We start from the raw sequence: 23,704 nt of genomic DNA, 5'->3' as shown, positions 1-23,704 counted from the left end.
TTAAGATAAGGGATCATATATTCCTCCATTCTAGATATCGTATGAGATATGATTTTTAAATCATTCTCTTTGTACTATATCTCGATTTCCGATTTATGACGACAGACTAGTTGAACAAATCAAATTAGCCCTAGCCCGGCCGAGCATTTACGTTTGTCATCACTAAACCATCGAGGGGCCCAAAAGATATCGCTTTTATCCTTCTTTGGATAAAAGGAACGGATAAACTTTGATACAATGCTTGCTTGCACTCACTCACCGAATCACACACAACAATATGTTTTATAACACCAAGTTACTAATGCGTTTACATATTATCAATGTGCAACCGATTTGCAAGATACAACTCACACATCTCGGTTTCAAGAATATAAGATGCTATCGTCTCACCAATCACTCGTAATACAATTCATGGAGTGATCTAAGTGAGCGTGGGTTTAATCCAATGCTCAAATCATATTCATAAGCACTCATGAATATTGCAGCAAACATTTGCTTATGTCTAATACTCTTTTAGACAATCCACACACCAATTCACGACAGTCTTCATTCATATCTACTTCCAACATATGAACGACTGTGGCCCGTTTGAATAATTCGATTATTCTTAATAAACTCAATTATTCTGGAAGTCAAAACATGCAAAGTGAAACACAAGAATAATACTAATCCCATATGGCCTCAACCCTTTGAGTATAAATAAAACTCCTTTTATTTATCACCATATCGATTACTCATTATTTGTCGTTTCAGGTAATCAACTTCTTACTTGAATTACAACACTTATCCCATGCTCCTAGCATGCACACAATGTTCACCTATGGTTCTTACTTTGTGAAATAGACCAATTGAACACATTTCCAATCATTCTCATTTCACAACTCCAAATCCTTTTCATAAGTGAAAGAATATCAAATTTTTGCTACTTATAGAATATGTTAGATTCTAACATTTTATGCAATGATCCTTTCGTAATATAACTACACCAAAGTCACAAAGACTATTGCAAATGAAATTACAAAATCTTCTATCGGATATTGTTACAAGACAATTCCTTAGATATGATGTCTCTCACTCAAAGTACATTCTTTGAACATCCTTTTGCATAAAAGTTTCTAATCTAGACATAGATTTTCAATATTCAATTCCTAGTATGGACACGCTTCTATATTTTCCATTTGACAACTCATTCTTAATAGAATCTTGTCTATTCATAATAATGTCGATATGGTCCATTCAATACCATGCTTCCAACTACTCACAAGCAACCAATCCTCGTCGAACTTTGGATTGTCCTTTGATAGTTGTTTAATTATTTTAGTCAAAACCGATTCTAGTCCCTTTTCCTCTAAATGCGCTAGACATTTGGAAAATTTTAGAATGGTCAAACATTAAAGCATTTGCAATTGATCCTATACCCGAAGCGTATGGGACACGATGCACAATGTTTTACTTGCTATGTTATCAAAATTTGAATTGTGAAAAGGAATTCCGTAATCATAATCGAAATTTTAAGAACACACTATGTACCTTTGACTAAATTTATTAACATTTCTCAACCTAAGCCTTTAGATTTGAAATGAAGCATAATATTCTCTCCCTTAATTATAGCAAAACAACTTTACAACCCTTACGACTTTGCAAGGTATAACTCTTGTTTTCTATAATTAATATTGCCAACTTGCAATACGTGCCTTAATAATCATACAATCATAACATTTATGCTCCCACTATCATGATGATTATTATAAAACATAACACTTATGCTCCCACTAGCTTCGACATGTATTCATAAACATCTTAACTTTAAAAAAAAACAATACCTATTGAATTTCTTAAGTTCATGTTTCTAATACTTAGTGCTTTAATAATCTTTTATCAAGGCTTCTTAAACTTGTACACCTTTGCCTTCGATAGTTCATATGTGTGTCTAAACAATTAAGACTAATTGCCAAACCTCACAATTCAAATTATGGAAAGGGATACCGAAACCCTGATCGAATTTGAGAATGCAATTTTACAATCACTATCTTCTTAAAATCTTTCTTAGTGAAACCATTTCCTCACAATCATTTTCATGAAGGAGGAAATCTTATGACACTTAGATTTAAACGGTGTATTTGTTCCTATCCATGTGAATTTGTTAAAACCAAAGTTTACGACAAATTTAAACTCATATGGACTGAACTTTCTTAATCTTGATTTCTTGCCTTATGGTAGCACAGCTGCCCACCACGTCTTCCAAGTAGTTAAGCAACTCACATTTTCCTATCAATGTACCTTTCATTGATTAAGGTGCCTTGCCTTTTATGCATTCAAAATGAGAACTCAAAGAACTCATATGCATAATTAACTTAATTGGAATAGCACAGAAACAAAATAATGTCAACACGATAGGTTGTAAACCTCAACTCGTGTGCTAGTGATGATCGATAAGGTTTATTTGATTTGTTCTTGAAACCTTTCAAAACCATTAAGACTCCCACTGACTCCTTGACATATAAGATTCTCTTGTCATATAACCATTTCTTGACAAACAAATATTCAAGAGTTAGTGTAGTTTTTATCAAAACACTTCATAAATTGGTCCTAGTCGGTCTTTGTCTTATTCAAGACATCACAACTTTCCACATTTGATGAATGTTATAAACCTTTAATACTTTTCACTCATTGTCACAATCTTAACTTGAAGACTTGTTATTGGAACGAAGTATGATAGACTTCTTGATTTAACAATTTCTTCAATCCTTGATTCATCTTCTTAAACATACAATTGTACTAAGACTCACTTAGAGGATCAATTGAGATATGGTTCTTGATCATTAAGACCCATTATAAAGCATAAAAGCTACTCTCCCTTCTTCTTAGAATGGAGAAACTTTTATCTTTCTGCCTACTTGATTCTTCTTATTCGTTCTACTATTGATCTGAACCCTTTAATCAATTCAGAATTACACTTAATCTTGTAAGTATAATCATATTTACTAAACCTTTATTAAATCATGACGAATATCTTTGTTACTCTTATGGTGAACTTGATCAACACAAAACTTTGTGTATTCGATCCCCTAGTCCTTCACTTGACACTTTGTCAACGAATTAGTGTAATTTCCAAATATGAAATTTCTCATTCATCATGCAACCAAGTTGCGTGATTCCAAATTTCTGTCCAATTGAAATTTAGGCGATGAGAAACTCTCCCTATTTGGTAAATTCTCAACTTTTCCATAAACACCATAAATAAGAATCATATCCATTTGTTGTAGAAAAATGCAAACATCAATTTTCATAACGATTTCATTGCAAGGAAGTAAACAAATAAATAAATAAGTCAAACAAAATTTATTTTATTTATAAAAGCAGCGGAAAAACATTTGTCCTTACAATGCAAAATCTATTGAAAACTATGTAAAAGGAAAATTTCTAACAACTCTATCATAACTATCTAAGCTCAAAATCTAATCTTCAAGTCCATGCGATCAAGATCCATTTCTTGTGATTAGGTTCATCTTGCTCTTTCACCAAGCTTCCTTTCTTTTCACCGATCCTACAAAAACATTCAAATGCAATCTTATCACATCATGTATTAAGAATCAACGAATAGGAACTTAACGGAGTTAGATAGTGGATTTTACCTGAAGCGTAGTCATACTTTTGAATCTCCCATCTCTTAGATCTCTTAGGTAAATAGGGCAACTTCATCTCCAATGTCCCTTCTCTTGGCAATAAAAGCAAATTGACTCTTTTGGAACAACACATGGAACTACTTCAGACATTGCCTTTCTCTTATGATCAAACTTTTCGATCATTGCATGTCTTTCATTGCCATTGTCTATATCCATAGAGGTCTTGAAGGCAGATTCACCAACCAACTTTTCTTTTCTATTGCGCCAAACCATTGTTGGTTCAGCAGGAATAAGCATATAGGTGAGATCAATAAGGGTCACGTCGTGGTTCATCATATAGTACTCTCTTACGAACTCACTATACGAGTTAGGAAGTGACTGAAGAACCCAATCAACAACCATCTCTTCACCAACAATGGATCCCATCATTCTTAACCTATCAATGTGTGACTTCATCCCTAAGACGTGTGCACACACCGACTTTCCTTCTTTATGTTTACTTGCCAAAAGGGCTTGAGTGATATTAAACCTTTCAATTTTACAATCTTGTGGGTTAGGGAGAATAATTGGAGGAGTAGGAGGAAGTGAAGCATGATTTCTTGTTCCTCGATCGAATCGTGGAATATCATCTTCATGTGGAATGCTTGTTCCACGGGATTCAGGAAGACCATAATTGTCGAACTTTGACATCTACAAAACGGGAGAAAACGAATTCACGTTAGTTGATTGATTGAGTCCTTGGTAAATCACCCAAATGAGATACTAAGGCTAGGACCCAACACAATATGCTACAACCTAGAAAAGGGATGCCGTAATGTAGTTGCAGAATATTTGAAGGTAAGTGAATGACGATTCACCAATTTCCACCATGAAAAACGAAAAATAAATTTAAGTTTTAAATCTATGAAAACTCCTAGATCCTTTGAGATTCATTGAACATTTCAATGGCATGTTTAAATCTCGATATGCCCCTCTTGTTTGTGACTGGGATGCCGAGGATCACAAAGCGGGTGTGAATAACCATGCAAAGTTACATGGTGCCCTCACATGTTACAGTCACCTATTCGATGCATGTGCTGGTAAACCACACACGCTCCACCGAACTATGACAAACATTGAATCACCCTTTGCTACCTTTCTTAGAACCATTTAGTGTGCCGGTAAACCACACACGCTCCACTAACGTCTTCGCAAGGGCACAAAGTGTAATTTCATGGAATTGCATCAATTCACTTTTGCCTAAGAAACTAAGATTGGGAATTTGCAAAACATTTAGTTACTTTGTATTTCATTATACTTATAATGGAAGGTTTCTTCCTCTCCTACCCGTTCGTCTAACAACCCTCCACTAGTCAAGAGTGCGGTGGGTAAGTGGATACCCATTCAATCGCCATTTTATAGGCAATTTCCTTAAACACCCCTTATAGACCAGCTTCGTGAATGAGGCCTACTAACGGTAAGATTGACTTTTACTCATACATATATATAATGTTAGACTTTTAATGTTATATATAGTATAGGGTGCATTTTATACTTTTAAAATACTATGAGGTTAACTTTAACAATTACACTTTTAATTCAATTAAATGGTTAACCTAAACTTTTATGGATTTATTAAATCTCTTTTAATTATACTCCTTAATTAACTAATAAAACCATAAGGGTGTATTTGAACTTTTCAAAACATTACTAGGGTTTTAGAATTTAACATTCCTAAATAACTTTTAATCAACTTTTAAATTCCAAAACTTGAGGGCAAGTTTTGAAACATTTCAAAAACATTAGGGTTTCAACAATTTAAATTTCAAAACAACAAAACTTTGGGTTCAAATTTAAACTATAAAACCTAAAGGGCAAAATATGAAACTTTTCATAACAACAAGGATCAAATAACAAATAATCTAAACTAACATTTAATTACATAATTATCCATATTTGATTTGTTTAATGATTTCTTGCAAAACAATTTATCAATTTACTCAAAATAATTAATCAATTATCTTATAAGGAAACAATTATCTTATTAATTGATAAATATCTTCAATTAGATCAAAAATATAGTCAAATATATCATATAATCGGATTAATATTGATCTAACATGATAAGGTAATTATCCATATGCAAAAATAGCAAGAAATCCCGAGATAAGCACTATCTGACGAGTTGACTCGTCGAGTCAAGCCTGGACTCGTCAAGTCACCTTGGACTCGGCGAGTTCAGCTATGGACTCGGCGAGTCCAGCCTCCAGAACACCAAAAATCAAATTTTTTCAGTTATACAATGCATCAATACAATTGAAACCAAGCTAGGCTCTGATACCACTGATGGGTTTTGGTCATAAGACATCCTATGTGCTCATACAAACCCTAATGCTTGGATCTAGGTTTCTCTATTGTACATGCTTTGAATCCAAGACTATAAACCCTAATTCTAGCATTCAAGTAATCATATTAATATGTAATTAGGTTTAAGATCATACCTTGATTGTTATGTAGCAATAACAATCCCAAAACTCCTTGTAATGACTTTGGAATGCTTAGAGTCACAAGTGTCACTCCTCTAATGGCTTACAAACACCAAGAGCAAATGGAGAAGGTATAAAGAGAGAGGAGAGAGGTTAGAAGTCGTCCTTAGGACTCCTTGGGAAGAGATACACGAATTCATGAGCCAAGGGGTGTTTATATAGGTGTAGAGATAGGGTTTCAGTCATTATCCTTATCTAGTTGCTTATCCACAAAGCAACCCATAAGATAATCCTTGAATCCTTATCATAGTCGAATTCTAAGGCCTTATCACCTCAAATTCGTTCACCATATATTTAAGATAATCCTTACCTTATTTTGTAACTATCACATAATTACAAATCAGCCCCTCTAGTTTAATTGATTACACTTGATCAAAAAATTAATTCCTAATTAATTATTGACCAATATTAATTAAACAAATATGATTTCTCCTTTAATATATTATTCTTATAACATATTAATAAATCATAATATCCTCTCTTTCTTTATTTATTTCTCCAATCAAGTTGCTTTGGTGAAGGCAACCCAAAAAGACTATGCACCATCGGGTCAAGTACATACCAAAATAGTTATGGACTTAGACACTAATCCAACAATACATACAGCCACCTATGCGGTGGTAGGCGGCAGCAAGCGGTGGCAGCCACCACCTTATGGTAGTGGCGGTGGGTTTCTAGCCAAAAATCATGCATACTACACCGTAAATAATGAAAAGCAACTAGCATGCTCGAATACACACCCATACAGCCACCGCCTAGGCGGTAGATGTCGCCAAAAAAGATAAAAACGATGGCCCTTGACAGTAATGACGATTCCGACGTCGCATTCACGGAAAAGAACGAGAAAGAGAAAAAGGTAGGTTGTGGTGGACTTATCGTGTTATGCTGGTTGACTCACGACCCTCACACGACGGCGATACAGCCCTCCTTCGGTCATCGATGATCTTCAGGCGACATGCGAGATTTGGCTCCGGGGCTTCCGGCTTCGTTGGCAGTAGGTATTACCGGCAGCGGCTGTGGCAGTCGATCTCCATTAAGCGGTGACGGTTGAAGAGGGTTCACATGGTGGTGGAAGCTGCTGCATCATATTAGGTTTAAGGTTGAAGATACCCGATGAAGTATCCTGAAGCGGGAAAGGAAGGGGGCCCGAGTCTAAACCCGTGATCCTTTCAAACATTTTTCACTTTTTTCGAGTTCAACCCCTCCTCCTCCAAAACTTTTCAAATTAAATCCAAAATTTACCATTTAGCCCCTATCACTCCAAACTCCTTTCAATTTAAGTCCTAATAATTACCATGTAGCCCCTATCTTCAGAAATCCTTTCAAATTAAACCCATAATTAACTAAAGAACCCTCAACCTTCAAAATTATTTATAAATAAATTTGGAAATTACATTTTAACCCCAAACTCTCAATTATGACTTTTTAACCCCCCCCCCCCCACCCCCCCTCTCTCCCAAACCAATGCCTTGCTAAATTATTCCACATTTAGGGCTATTATTCATTTATTTATTTTATCTATTTATTTATTTAATAAACGAAATGTTACATATTAGATTAAATTGTATATGTTTATTTAATGAGCTTTTTCAGAAAAAGAAAAAAATAAATAAATAATTAAAAAGCTAAATGGGTTTGAATTTTAAAGCAAAAAGATATAAATAGGAGAATTAAATTAGAAACAATATTCATCAGAGAAATTGATATCTCGTATATAAATATAATGATATGTTTTAATTGATAATATAATTGATGAATTTAAAAAGTCTATAATTAAATATAAGTGTATTTGAATTCTATTTGGAGAAAATGATGTACTAATTTGATCTAAAATTGAAAAACATAAAATTAAAATACAATTGATGGTCCTTATTGTTTTCTTGGTGAATTAAACTCTCTGATATTATTATTAGTGCTTAATAAAATGAATATCTATAAAAAAAAAGGAGTGTGGAATTATTTTATGATAAAAAAAATTCAACTATTTCAATTATTTTTCAAAAACAATTGTAAAAAAAAAAAAACAAAGAAACTTTTAAATTTCAAAATAATAAGTTTCACCAAAGATAAGTAAACATAGTTCACATTTAAAATTACACAAAAAAATATATATTATTTATCTCATGTTATTTTTAAATAATATTTAAAGATAAGATAATGGTTTTGTTGACCATTTAAGGATAATATGTAGGGTTTTTGTAGAGTTTTCCTTTAAATAATAAATTATAAATAAAGAGGTGTTACCATTCATCCTGGTACTCTCACCTTCCTTCGCCGTCACCAACCACCAGCGAATCCGAAAGGATGAGTTTAAAAAGAATGATTGTTGTTCTCCTGCTCGTCCTCCACTTTATTGCACCATCCGCGGCGGATATCGTATCTTTGAATATCAGATCCAGTGGCCAACATAAGATCCGCTTGTCGGAGTTCGTATTTTCAGATACCGGTCACGTCTCCTTCGAAATATCGTCAGTATCTGTCACATCCTCTACATCGCAAACCGATACTTCACGAATCGGTTTCTTCCTTCTCTCGCATGGATTGCTAAACGAATACTTTCTCGAATTCAAACGAAACCCTAGTTTGTGCGTTCTGAATAACAAATTCATCTCACTCCTCTTCACTTTCCAGAATCTCCGGTCTTCTTTCAACACATCGTACCCAGTGTCATCTCCAGGTGTGTATTCACTCTACTTCGCCAACTGCAACCGCCAATCCCTTGTGTCGTTTGACGGCCGCACCGAGCTCTACAACTTGGATGACGGCACCACCAAAGACTATTTATCAGCTGGACTAACACACCTCCCGTCTGTTTACTTCATCTTCTCGGTTCTTTATCTCAGTTTTCTAGGGTTTTGGATCTCTGTATGCGTCAAGAACCAGCGTCGTTTTCACATGATTCATTTACTAATGGGTGTTTTGCTTGTTATTACTATCGGACACTTTATATGTGCTGAGGTTGATCTACATTACCAGAAGGTTACCGGCACTCGTCAAGGAATGGATGTCTTGGTTTACATATTTCAGGTTGTCAGGTGTGTACTTTTGTACACCCTGATCGCGTTAATTGGTATGGGATGGTGTTTGTGGAACCCTTTTTTGCATGCAAAGGAAAAGCTGTTTTTGTTGATTGTTATCTTACTTCAAGTTTTGGCTAATGTATGTTCTATCAAGGGAGGGGTAACCGGCCTTTATAACGAAGACCAGTTGAATAATTGGCAGTTGGATTTTATTTCTATAGATTGCGTGTTTTGCCTTGCTATTTTCGTCCCCTTTGTGGGGTCACTTATCTTGTTGAAAAAGACTTGTGAGACTGACAGGAATGCTGCTAGAAATATGGCGAACTTGGGATCATTTGTGTTGCTGGTTTTTGCATATGTGCTATTTACGAGGATTATTGTTAGTGCATTCGCTACCTTTGTAGTTTACAAGAACCCATGGATGATTAATGCGGCAGAAGAAACCGTCAGTCTCGTGTTTTGTATGGTGATGTTTTACTTGTTCCGGCCATATGTTGAGGACGAAGAGGCGGATGAAGATGAAAAGGCAACTGGGATGGTAGATGAGGAGTTTGGCCTTATGACTCCTTTGTTGATTTTTCGTTCATGGTAGTTTTTTTTTTTTTTTTTTTTTTGTTGGAATAGCTTCTTTTTTAATTTTATTTTATTATTATTATTTTTATATTTTTTAGAAGTCTCAAAAGCTTTATGTCCGACTTTTATGTTTGTTCTTTCTCATTTAAGTGGTAGATTGATGGACAAGCTTGACTTGAATGGTACTTTAGCTTTGCGTCCGATTTATTCAAACTTTTATTACACCCTTTGACACAATATACTAAGTTTATGCATAAATAGTTTATTTATTCATTTATGTAAATTTTATAATATAGCAACTAGAAAAAAAAAATTGTTTTATTTTGTTGCAAATGAAACTTAGGCTATACTGTATATGGAGTGGTCCACGTAGGCATGGAAAAAATCCTCAAACCCAACGGGGAACCGAAACCCGCACCTCATTTGGCCTTAAACCCAAAACGGCTATCAAATTAAAAACCTGATGATGATGGTATGTGTTCTGCCCTTATTAGGGAAGACGGAGTCGTAACAGGTTCAAGGAGTAGAGGGAGGAGCGGGAGGATAGCAAGAGAGAAAGAGAGGGGTGTTGCGGTTTGAGTGGGTTCGACTCCCTCCACGGTGGGTTCGGCAGCTTCAGCAGGAGGAGAGCGAGGACGGAAATGACTCGTCCTCCCTTAGATGTAGTCCATCCGATTTAAAACCAATACACATTAAGTAGCCAAAAAGCCTTTTAAGTTTTAAGTTTTCAAGATATTTGTTTTTACGATTCCGATTACATGACTAGGCGGCGTGCCATGTAATTTTCATTTTTGGTTGACATGGCAGTGTGTTGTCATTTATTTAAGAATAGACTAGAAATTGAAGCAATGAAGATGAAAAGATTTGAACCCTTGTAAAACATAAGCTCTAAGAAACAACTCTACCACTAGGCTAGAATACTCTTTTTGTATTTAAATCTTTGACATCTCAGAATTTAGGACAAAAATTATAACCAACCAATTGACAGTGATACTCATGTTAATCTGAATTACTGAGTTTTACTGCATTTTAAGAAGAACAAGTAAGTTCATTCTAACTATCATATGATACCAGATGATATCACACTTCCAATGGATAACGAATCAAAACGCACAAACACTACAAGAAAAGTTTTTATTAGTGACTATCTAAAATTTCGTCACTGAAAGCATCTTTTAGTCACCAGAAATTAAGTGGTCACTCAATTTTGGTAATCCCAAAAATTTAATAACCAATTTTATGTGGTGGTCACTAACTCAGTCACTAAACTGTTAATAAATTAAACTACTTTTGTTTCATATCATAACAACTATTTAGTGACTACAATAATGGTCACTATGTTAACTATACAATGACTAAGACGGTCACTGTATTAGCTGCTTAGTGATAAAAAAAAAACGATCACTGTATTGGAGGTTTAGTGATCAAAAATAATGATCATTCACTACTCTTATTCAAAACCACAACCTTACTCTTTTATTATTGAAAATTACTTAAATGTGGAAAATAATTAGTAACCACTCAATAGTAGTCACTAATGAATTACAAGTAAAAAAAACAATTAGTGACTATAAATTAGTCGTCGATGAATTACATGTAATCAAAAAATTATTGACAATAAATTAGTGGTCATGGACTCTATATATATATAATTTTCATTTAATAAAAATGAAAATAATTTTAATTAATATTTTTTATTTTTGAAAATGACAATGTTTTCTTTTTACACATAATTTTTAAAAGAGTTGTTAAATAACTAGATAGCTGTGAGTTTATTTGATGAATATATTTTTATATAAAAGCCTTTTTCCACGTAATAAAAATGAATACAAATCGGACCTTTTCACGATCCATTAACCAGTGTTTTCACCGCTCCATCTCCTGACATCCCCTCCGGATCACCTCTGCCACCATCAAATTGATTATCCCGACGAATCTCTGCTTACAGCTTTCCCTAAATCGACACACTAACGATCGACAGTTCGGAACTAACGTCGTCGATCCATCGTTGCTCCATACCCTCCCATCGACGCACCTCTGTTCTCCAATCGAAGTCAAACATATACTCTTTTCTTCGCTCCGGCCATCGATGTAGCTACATCTATTGCTCTCATGTCGCATACATAACTTTTTACTAATCAATTGTTCAATTGCTAATCAATCGGCTTCTTGATTCCAGGAAATATGATTACATCGCTTACATCGACTACATGGAATCACTTGATGCACTCCTTCTCTTCCGGGTTGTGTATTCATCTATTTCCCTTCGACCTATATTTTCAGCATTTAGGGACTGCAGTTCATCTTCTTCCGCATTCAATAGCATGTGCACAACAGTTGTTCGATGAAATGCTCACACAAATATAGAGTGCATTTCTACTATGGGTCTGCATCTCGTTCGACTTATTGCACATATAGTTCCGCTGCAAGTTTCTTCCTAAAGTTTCCTGCAGGATTGGTTATACCTAAGTATATCATCTCCATTGGTTCATAATCGGTGAACTCTCTCTCTCTCTCTCTCTCATTTTTCTGAAGTTGTCAAATCGATTTCTCTACGTTCTATCATAAATGAATCACTTGTTGGTCCTCAATCGATTTCTATGATTAGTTGAGTTTCTTTTGCTTTCTGTAAAGTTGTAATTGTTGACTTATGTTTTGCTGAGTAATTTGTTTAGATTTTTGTGAAGTCTGCATATCATCGGTTCATCACTCTTTTTGATTTTTGTTGATACCTGATTGTCGAATGATCTTCAACTCTACATAGATTCAATTCATAACTTTCCAGTTTTGATTTTTGTTGAGACTTCATATTTGATCAATTGATTGTTCATTTGTTCTTGGATTGTAAATAAATTTCAGATTATTTCTAAATTCTGAAATCTTGTTGATTGTTTCTGAATTCTTGCTGATTGCGATTGTAACCACAAATAAATTCTTTTTTGACATTCACTTCACAAAAAGATCTGAATTCAACTCGATTGCCCACAACGGTTGTTGTAAGCGCGCAACTCAAACAAGAGCTTTGTCATCAGTTCTCTTGAAGTTACTAACATCCGAGAAGCTTCTAGAACCATTAGTAACGACCGAGATGCCATTAGTGAATGTTCTTTATGATATGGAAGTTTCCGGAATAGGTGTTGACATGGAGGGGTGTATACAATCGCGTCTTGTGATTGGTAAAAAACTGAGATCTTTTAAAATCGAAGCTTATAAATTAGCGGGTACGAGGTTTTCTTTGTACATGTCAGCAGATTAAAACTGCCAGTTCGGGAATGGTATAAAGGGAAACAACACCCTAGTACTGACAAACATTCTTTAGAATTATTAAGGTACATTTTTAATTTTTTTAGCGTAACAACTTATTAGATGAAGAGATGATGATTGTTTGTTTATTACTTTGTTTTTAAGGTTTGAGCATCCTATTATTCCTATTATTAAAAAACACCAGACATTAGTCAAGCTTTTAAACTGTACATTGGGTTCTATTTGTTCACTTTCTAAGTTATCTATGAAGACTTAAAGATATACCCTTCATGGACATTAGCTCAAAACTTCAACAGCAACAAAAAGGTTATCCATGGAGGATTCCAATCTTCAGGTTAATATCTTCTCTTCTTCTTATTTTCTTCCTTTTTCTTTTTTGTTTTTCTTATAAATATTTCTTCGAGTGCGTCGAGCATATGGTTGAATTCAAGATTGATAGCAATGAAAAAGAAGGTGATGATTCAGACATGGAACTCTACAAAGTAAATCCTTATGATTTCTTCATTCCAACTCATGTCAATATTTATTTTGTTCTGAATATTACAAGTTATTCAATTCGTTAATGTATAAAATATAAAGGGTATATATATATATATATATATATATATATATATATATATATATATATATATATATATTTCATGCAGGAAAACTGGTTATTGGTAACTGCAGATTATTCTCAGATAGAACTGAGATTAATGGCTCATTTTTCTAAAGACCAATCACTGATTGATCTTCTGACAATGCCTCTTAGTGATGTGTTGAACATGATCACTGCAAAATGTTCAGGAAAAGAAGTCTTTAGTGGGCCCCAAAGAGCGAGATCAAACTAAAAGATTGATTTATGAGATTTTATATGGTATGGGTGCAAATTCACTTGCTGAACAGCTGGAATGCGGTCCAGATGATGCTAGAGACAAAATTCGTAGTTTCAAAATATCTTTCCCTGGTGTTGCTTCTTGGCTTAAAGAGGTTGTTGCAATCTGCCATAAAAAAGGGTAAGATATAATCAATAATTTATTATTTATTTGTTTACTTATTAATTTAACATATGTTAATGGTATTTGTTATATAGTTATGTCGAAACTTTGATGGGAAGGAAGCGGTTTTTGGCAAAAGTTAAGTTTGGAAATAGTGAAGAAAAATCAAAACTCAGAGATAGGCTGTGAATTCCATTTGTCAGGTACAATATTTAAAAATATTTTTTTTCTCATTTTAGTAATTTATATTAATTTATAAACTGCATGTGTTTTTGTAGGGATCTGCATCTAATATAATAAAGGTTGCAATGATAACTATACATGCTATGATAGGTGAAGGTATTTACTAGTCAATAGCATCCAATTTGATGAATGATTCCATATACTTAAGGGTCGGTGTAGAATCCTTCTACATGTCAAATTCTAAAATTGTTATTCTTCATCATATTTTCATAAAAGTTAGATTATTATATTGGAAGATGGCTGAAGGGTATGTTGGACATTTTGTAATCTTTAATGCTCTTTAGGTACATGATTTCCAACAAACTGCAATTCATCAATGGAAAAAGAAAGAGTTCGTCAATGGAGAAGAAGTATCATTCATTGAACGTTACAAAGATTTGACATTCTTCGAAAAAGAAAAATCAAATGATCAATGAGAAGGCCGGAGAAATTTGAGTATTTTTAATATCTTGACATATTTATGAATAATTTTCGTTTTACTTCTAATGTAAATTGTTTTGTTATGCAGAATGAATTGCTAAATGAAGAAGCTTCTTCTTGTTGTTCGCCGGCTGAAATATGTATGAAAAAACTACAATTCGTGTAATTGGAAAAGTTACAAATGGAAGTGGAATTGGAAAACGAAAAATCAAAAGCCTTGGAAGAGGAAATTCGTGTAATTAAAGAAGAGCAACTACAATTTTAAGAAGAGCAAATCAAATATCGAGAGGAGCAAACTAAGAAAATGGAATTTATGATGAGTGAGCTTTCACGTTTATCTCAATTACATTGATGAATTGAACTCACTTTTCATGTTCACCTAGTTGATCTTTATATGTTTGTTGTTTGATATATTGGATAAAATGTATGGATTTTTTTTAATTGATATTTAATTTTGATATTTTAAATGTGAAGATTTATTTGGTTATTGTTGTATTGTAAAAATTTATCGGATTGCTTTTTCTTTTGTCTAATTGGATATTATTATATTTCATATTAAAAATGACATTTAATATTTCAATAAATTCTTAATTATTGACCCATTTTTGTGTCTAATAGGATAAATTAGTGATGACCTGGTGTAGTTACTATCGGATTAAACAGCGAGCAGTTTTTGTGGTCACTAATCAGATTAAACAGTGACCACTTTCTATGGTCACTAATCAGATTAAACAGTGACGATTTTAATTTGTCACTAAGTAGATAAAATAGTGACAACTTTAATTGGTTAGTGACAACATTTAGTGACGAAGTGGGTCGTTACAGATTTAGTGACAAGTATATTTTAGTCATTGTTTAGTGACCATATTTATATTTGGTCACTAAATTGGTTTTGTAACGGACCTATAGTGACGAAAAGTGATGACCAGAATTTTCGTCACTAAATCATTTAGTGACGATTCATTCTATTGTCAGTGACCATATCATTTTGGTCACTAATTGGTATTTTTTTTGTAGTGAAACTGTAACCTTAGGAATATGTCTAAAAAACTCAAAATTTGTAAAAAGTCATTTTAAGCGAAGCAATTATTCTAGTCTCATAGTACGTGTTTCCTTGAGTCCAAGAATATAAAGAACATCCAAAATGGAGTTTGTATTCAAAAGAAACAACAGTTTTAAGAAGTCAAACCGATATAACACTGGTTTTACCTGTTCTAAGTAAACTATTTCACAACGTCGAGACACTTAATCATTACTGATGAGATTTTTGAGAACATTTTTTAAATCAGACTATAGTCTATTATTTAATTTCATACTCAAAATATTTTTAACAAAAATATTTACAAAAGTCGTGTGTAACGTCCCAAATATCACGACTAAAATTTTCTTTTTAAAACATTACTAAAACCGTATTTATAAAAACCGTATCATAAGTCATAACATAATTTCATAGCATTAATTCGAATACAAACTTATTATCAGAGTAAAACATCCCAGGCTAGCTGACTATGGTGTTTGCACTGCAATCTCTCCGAGCTCCTCTTTTGAAAACTGAGTACCTGAAACCAAAAACTAAAAGTGTAAGCACGAAGCTTAGTGAGCTCCCCCAAACTACCACATACCATACAATAACATATAAAGCACATATTGGGCCTTGCCCACTGCATCGGACCGAGGTCCGGACTAACTGGGGCCTAGCCCCCTGTATCGGACTGAAGTCCGGAAACTGACTGGGACCTTGTCCCCTGCATCGGACCGAAGTCCGGACTAACTTGGGCCTTGCCCCCTGCATCGGACCGAAGTTCGGAAACTGACTGAACATAGCATATCATAACATATCAACTAGCATGAACACATATACTGCATACTGCATCTGGCCGTAGCCCAGAACACATAACACATAAATCCTGTCTGAGCCACGAAGGCATCAAACATACTAACTACTGCATCGGAACGAAGTCCGGAAAATACTGCTAACTGAACCGGTCGACATTGTGGCCATAGACCCGTTCCCACTAGAAGGAAACTCACTTAAACTTGTGAATTTTGCTGGTAACCCTCGGACTGCTAACCAACCACCGTTTGAAACGCTGCTCCTCTAACTCTCCGAGCTACCAATAACAAAGCGACACTTAGCCTAACAGTCCTCTAAAAGTCAACTAACTGAACTCCGATTAAAGTCAAAATCCTGGCCAAAGTCAACCTTCCATGTTGACCCTACTCGCCGAGTCAGCCTACTGACTCGCCGAGTTCACTGATTTCCGAGTTCTGTCCTGTCCAACTCACTGAGTCCACACTCAACTCACTAATATGAGCCTTGACTCGAAGGGTTTGGGGTTTCGCGAGTTGAGTCACCGAGTCCAAGAACAGACTCGCCGAGTCCAAGGCAATCTTCAACAGACTCGTCGAGTTGTTCATCCAACTCGTCGAGTTCGCCTCCATCTTCATACTACTCGCCGAGTTCACTCAATGGACTCGCCGAGTCTATTCAGTCCTTAATCCATGCAGTGGCTTTTCGAGCCAAACAGGGCTTCCAACTCATAGATCCATACTTCTAAGGCCTATCGCTCACGTAAAGTGGCGAACTTTACGTGTAGAAAAAGAGATCTAGGCTTAAAACAATCCAACTAGGGTTTAAGACAAGGAGGCTTCACTATCAACCCAAGAACGGATGCTTTATGACTTTCCAGGCCAAGATACACTCAGATCTGGGCTTCTAACTCGAAATAGTTCTTAAGCATGGCATAAAAGCCCCAAATCTCATAGCCAAGGTTGATCTATTAAACAAAAGAGGGAAGGTAACGATTTATTGCCTTTAAATGCTCAGAAATGCTCCACCAACTCTGGATCCGAGGCCCCCTTCTTGCTCCACTATGACTATCTTCTCTCTCAAGCTCCCAAAAGCTTCACCAAGGGTAGATCTTGCTCCAAAAACGATTATGGCAGCTAGGGTTTAGTGTTCTGTGTTAGAGAGGTAGTAAAGGAACCCTAGGGGAGAGAATGAGATGTTTAAATAGGCTCCAAGTCCCGGATTTAGGGTTTTCCTCGCTCAGACCCAACTCGCTGAGTACACGAGTCTACTCGTCGAGTTGGTCATTACTTGGTCCTCCGGATCCCGCTCTGACTCGTCGAGTTCCTCCCTGGACTCGACGAGTCCACTCCTTGACTTATGGTTTTTCATTCCTTTTTCTTGGCCTTTCTGATCTTGGGTGTTACAACTCTCCCCCACTTAAACAAATCTTTGTCCTTAAAGTTTGCTATGGCTAACTGTTCTGCGAGCTGCCTTCAACTTTCTGTCTGGGGAAAACCAAACACCCTAACCCTTGTGGACTACCTCCACGGGCCTTACGCTCGGTCATCCTGGATGACATGATCCTTACAGATAAAACTTGCCGAATACAACCTAATCATTCAACTTTCTGAGAACACCTCCTGCTCTACTGGAAATCATTCCAGTACTTCCTCAAGTAATTATGTTGAACCTTCGAGTAAAAGGTTCATCTATGCAACGGTTAAGACTCATACGAGAGCTGAGTAACAAGATAAAACCCTCCCCTCTGAGATTATCCAACCCTGTTGTGAGAGGCGTAGTACCCTCGGCCAAGTTGCTGCTTCTTACTATACTTCCCTTATCGTTACTACCACAGACTAAAAATTCTGCCGCCTCTCATCCGCCTACCGGATGCACTGAAACCACCCAGGTCCAACTAATATGGCTGAACTTGCAGTCCGACACAAAACTAATACTGCCCAATATACTGCAACTATCTGAAACACTGAACTGCCTGAAACACCGAACTGTCTGGAACACTAAACTGACGGAAACACTGGATTGCCTGCAGAACTGAACTGCCTGATGGCCGATTCCCAGAATATCTCGAGACCTTCCTGGTTTCCAACCATTCCTCGGTTATCTACAACACCGATTTCCAACTCAACTGTAGAGCCCAAGAACTCCTTACCTAGTCACTCCCACGACTTTTGAACGAAACCTTTCTTTGGAACTAGTTTCCACTAGTCATCCTGTTACTGTGGCCATAACAACCTCCCGATCCAACTAACCGGATCCAAACATCGAATCCAAACATCAACAAATCCAAGACTATAATGATTGCTCCCAGGCTAATGGTAGCCCTTAACATACATGAACCCCAATGGTTCACTGCTTCCCTGATCTCATAACTGTGTTGACGATCCATCTGTCGCATTGCTGGCTCAACCATGAATAAACTCTGGAAAATTCGAAATCCAACCCGTGGATTTCCATATTCTCGCTGCTGCACACGAACTGGTGGGTACTACTGCTTCCCCCTGCATCCATACAACGCGCTCATGCTGTCTAATAACCTAGCGAATGCTACGGCTACACCCGTAGACCTACAACTCCCTAATACTGTCTGGCTGCTAGTGAACGCTTCGTCTACCCCCGCAGGCTTACATCACTCTACTACTATCTGACTGCTAGGGAATGCTATGGCTACCCCCCGCAGACTCATAACTCTCTACTACTATCTGACTGCTTACCAATCACTATTCTGAGGACTTCCTGACTATCCCTAGTTCTGCTAGCAATTCCTCATCCTGACTTCTCAAAATCAGTCCTCAATCATCGGATGCTACATTAACCTCGACATCTTATATCCTTGATGAAATTAGTGTTCCGTCGAGGAATTCTTCGACTTGGTTCCCAAACCAACCGTCTACTAATCCAGAAACATGAAACTAACATTGGGAAGTTTCCAAACTTCCAACTCCTGAATCCACACAACCCTACATGTTGTCTCTACCACTGACTACTAACACGGAAACATCTCTTGCTAACCGTTCTCAAGATCCTCCTTCGGACTCAATAGAGTCCTATCGGCGGTCCTCCAACCTGGATTCCCAATCAGCTACTAACCATATCGATTACATGAACTAACTGTTGGGAAGTTCTTCAAACTCCCAATTCTGAACTCCTTGATCCACCCATTGCTATGCTACTATCCTTTCTTTTCAAGGAGTGCGTACTCATTCCGGGTCAGCGTGCTCTTGCCCTCGTATACTCGGAGGGTTCTCCCCCACTTGGATCCGGCTAACTCCTTACTGCTCACTAGTCAAAAGGATTCCCCAACCTTCCCTCCACTAAGGGCGATCTGCTGCCCACCAACATTTATCTCTGTCGACACTCCATCTGACCTTTACCAGATCCGAACCATTCTTGCTAACTAACCGAGCACCCTTCAGTCCTTTATTGTACTTGCTTTAGTGACTGCACCCTGAGAACCTGCGTTTAGGGTGAATATCTCCAACTCACTTCCTTACTGACCGCTAGCTGTTCCACTAGAAGCTCTAGATTGTCACTACCGAGGATATAACCGATCAGTACTCGAATGACACCTTCCGAAAGTAGCGAGACACTTCTGAATATTACACATACACGCCGCAGTTACTATATCTGGAGTAGCCTGTTCTAGAGGGGGCGACCCCCAACTATCATTCTAACATCCAAGGTATGCAAATGGCATACAACTCAGTTACAAACAGGTAATATGATACCCCAATACATACGCTTATAAATATCACTTGCAGCAACATAACAATAATATCATGAATAATAATTGACAGGAAGGAAAAAGCTACATACCTCCAACACCTGGCACTGCTCGAACCCTCGCTGCAATCAACCGGTACAATCTGCTTCGAGCCGTGGGCGCCCTTGTCCGGCCCCGGCAACCGCTGGTGGTACTCGAAGACATAGACGCAGAAGCTATCACCTGCTCTACTGCATACACACCTGGACATTGGGCCTTCTTGTGGCCTCTCTGACCGCAATGGAAACATATCGGGTCAAGTCCCTGGGCGATGGTAGTAGTACAATCCCTGCAGAAATGACCCATTCGGCCGCACCTGAAGCAGCCCAAATCACCACCACTACCACTCCTGCACGCACCCAAGTGCGACCTACCACACTTCCCGCATCGACTGCGGCTCTGATAGTACCTCGATCTCCAACCCGACCCTTTGGGCCTTTTGCCCGAACATGTGGCTACCTGTGTCCCATCTGTTTTCCTCTTCCTTTCCGACTCCCTGCCCGTCTCTCGCTCCTGAGCTACCCTATCGACCCCATCCATCATCTGAACAACTGCTGTCTGATCATGGAGCTTCGTAGTCAACCTATCAATAATCCTCACGACCATGCCAGGCAACCCCTCGCGAATGGTTCGCGAAACCTCCTCAACTATCCAATCATGCAGAGGTCTCTCTTGAAGACAGGGTGGCTTACTCACTCTTGTCCCTTGATGGCAAACGCTAGAAATGGGATCTCCCTGAACCTCGTAAGAATCGGGCTCTAGACGAGCCCCAATCTGCCCTGAAACCACCCCGGCCCTAAAGGCCTCAAGATGACTCTCCATAAGTTCCATAATGGCCTCTCTAACTGAACCGAAAATCATTGGAGTCTGATCGATAATGTTGTGCGTAATCTCTGCGGAAATGAAATCCTTCATCTAATCGTCAAGCTGCCCGGCTCCAGAGCCCGAGCCAGATCCCTCCTTGGTACTTGAACTGCTAACTGGTATCTCGCGCAAAGTCACCATGCTGAAAAATATAACACACTACTGATCAATATACACACCGCTGCTGAGGGATCTCTCACACACTCTACTAGTTCCCTGGTTTTGTCTCGGCCCCTCTTGAATCGAGTACGGATTCTCTGCTTTCAGTATTACGTGCCCATACTACTTTCCACATCTATCCGTACTTTCCTCAAGAGTTACCTCAACTCCACGAAGTCACTCTACTGCTACTCTTATCCTAGGCTTGCCCTAGGGAACCTTTAACTTCACCCAAATAGTCCTTAAGTGCTGAAGGTCTCCTTGTAATGCCAATTAGTTGTTACCTGAATACCATCACATGTAACGAGGCTCGGATAAGCCTTCGAGTAAGGGACTCATCCCTACAACGGTGAAGACTCAAACGAGAGCTACGTAATAGGGTCAAATCTATCACTATGAGATTATCCAATCCTGATTACATGTGACTTAACGTATTCACCTAACAGCTAACTCCCATTACTTGGAATCCCACAAAGCACAGAGCAAGCAACATCCAGACAACGAAAATACTCCAACAAATCTATTCTCATAACCAAGAATCTGTACTAGCATACAATGCTAAGCTCATACTATCAGGCATAACCTAAAAAGCTATCCTACTACTTTCTACTCAATACTAGCATGTAATTCTCATAAGGCTGAAACACATAAAGCAGGAACATAAGACATCCTCCTAGATCCTCAGTCCTATACTAGCATGTTGTTCTACTAAAACTGAAACAGAAACTGGAACTGAAACTGAATCTGAAACTGAAACTGATAATCATCACATAAACTTGCATGGGTAATTTGGGAGTACTTACTTGAGCTCGGCTGATTGCATGCACCACACCCTTTTTCTCTTTTTAAAGTTCTTTTCTTTCTAAAATTTCTTTTCGCTTTTTCAAAAACTCTTTCTTTTCTCAAAAATTCTTTTCGAAAATGTCTTTCTTTTGAAAACCTTTTACCATTTCCTTAGTTTGAGTTCAGACACACTCGAAGTGTATCCGAATCCCTCAAACCAAGGCCTTGATACCAACTTGTAACGTCCCAAATATAGCGACTAAAATTTTCTTTTCAAAACATTACTAAAACTGTATTTATAAAAACCGTATCATAAGTCATAACATAATTTCATAGCATTAATTCGAATACAAACTTATTATCAGATTAAACATCCCAGGCTACCTGACTATGGTGTGTGCACTGCAATCTCTCCGAGCTCCTCTTTTGAAAACTGAGTACCTGAAACCAAAAACTGAAACTGTAAGCACGAAGCCTAGTGAGCTCCCCCAAACTACCACATACCATACAATAACATATAAAGCACATATTGGGCCTTGCCCACTGCATCAGACCGAGGTCCGGACTAACTGGGGCCTTGCCCCATGCATCGGACCGAAGTCCGGAAACTGACTGGGACCTTATCCCCTGCATCAGACCAAAGTCCGGACTAACTTGGGCCTTGCCCCCTACATCAGACCGAAGTCCGGAAACTGACTGGGACCTTGTCACATGCATCGGACCGAAGTCCGAACTAACTGGGGCCTTGCCCCCTGCATCGGACCGAAGTCCAGAAACTGACTGAACATAGCATATCATAACATATCAACTAGCATGAACACATATACTGCATACTGCATTGAGTCGTAGCCCGGAACACATAACACATAACACATAACACATAAATCCCGTCTGAGCCACGAAGGCATCAAACATACTAACTACTGCATCAGACCGAAGTCCAGAAACTACTGCTAACTGAACAGGTCGACATTGTGGCCGTAGACCCGTTCCTACTGGAAGGAAACTCACCTGAACTACTGAATTCTGCTGGTAACCCTCGAACTGCTAACCAACCACCGTCTGAAACGGTGCTCCTCTAACTCTCTGAGCTACCAATAACAAAGAAACACTTAGCCTAATAGTCCTCTAAAAGTCAACTAACTAAACTCCGATCAAAGTCAAACTCCTGGCCAAAGTCAACCTTCCATGTTGACCCTACTCGCCGAGTCAGCCTACTGACTCGCCGAGTTCACTGATTTCCGTGTTCTGTCCTGTCCAACTCACTGAGTCCCCACTCAACTCACTAATCTAAGCCTTGACTCGAAGGGTTTGGGGTTTCGCGACTTGAGTCACCGATTCCAAGAACAGACTCGCCGAGTCCAAGGCAATCTTCAACAGACTCGTCGAGTTGTTCATCCAACTCGTCGAGTTCGCCTCCATCTTCATACTACTCGCCGAGTTCACTCAATAAACTCGCCGAGTCTATTCAGTCCTTAATCCATGCAGTAGCTTTTTGAGCCAAACAGGGCTTCCAACTCATAGATCCATACTTCTAAGGCCTATCCCTCACGTAAAGTGGCAAACTTTACGTGTAGATAAAGTGATCTAGGCTTAAAACAATCCAACTAGGGTTTAAGACAAGGAGGCTTCACTATCAACCCAAGAATGGATGCTTTATGACTTTCTAGGCCA

General features: G+C 37.6%; 1 long non-coding RNA gene and 1 pseudogene across 1 annotated transcript; both read left to right on the top strand.

Moving 5' to 3' along the window:
• Positions 1-6,941: 6,941 nt before the first annotated feature.
• LOC145040387 (protein CANDIDATE G-PROTEIN COUPLED RECEPTOR 7 pseudogene) lies at positions 6,942-9,870 on the top strand (annotated as a pseudogene).
• Positions 9,871-13,661: 3,791 nt separating this feature from the next.
• On the top strand, positions 13,662-14,342 carry LOC145038971 (uncharacterized). Its single transcript, XR_013679662.1, has 3 exons — positions 13,662-14,006; positions 14,084-14,191; positions 14,267-14,342. It is a non-coding gene; the product is annotated as an uncharacterized LOC145038971 (long non-coding RNA).
• Positions 14,343-23,704: the final 9,362 nt, after the last annotated feature.

The sequence above is a fragment of the Lactuca saligna genome, chromosome 4, assembly GCF_052625555.1.
Source record: "Lactuca saligna cultivar CGN05327 chromosome 4, ASM5262555v1, whole genome shotgun sequence".
Taxonomy (NCBI): Eukaryota; Viridiplantae; Streptophyta; class Magnoliopsida; order Asterales; family Asteraceae; genus Lactuca; species Lactuca saligna.
Note: the sequence above shows the minus strand (reverse complement) of the source record. Positions and strands in the feature narration are given on the sequence as shown.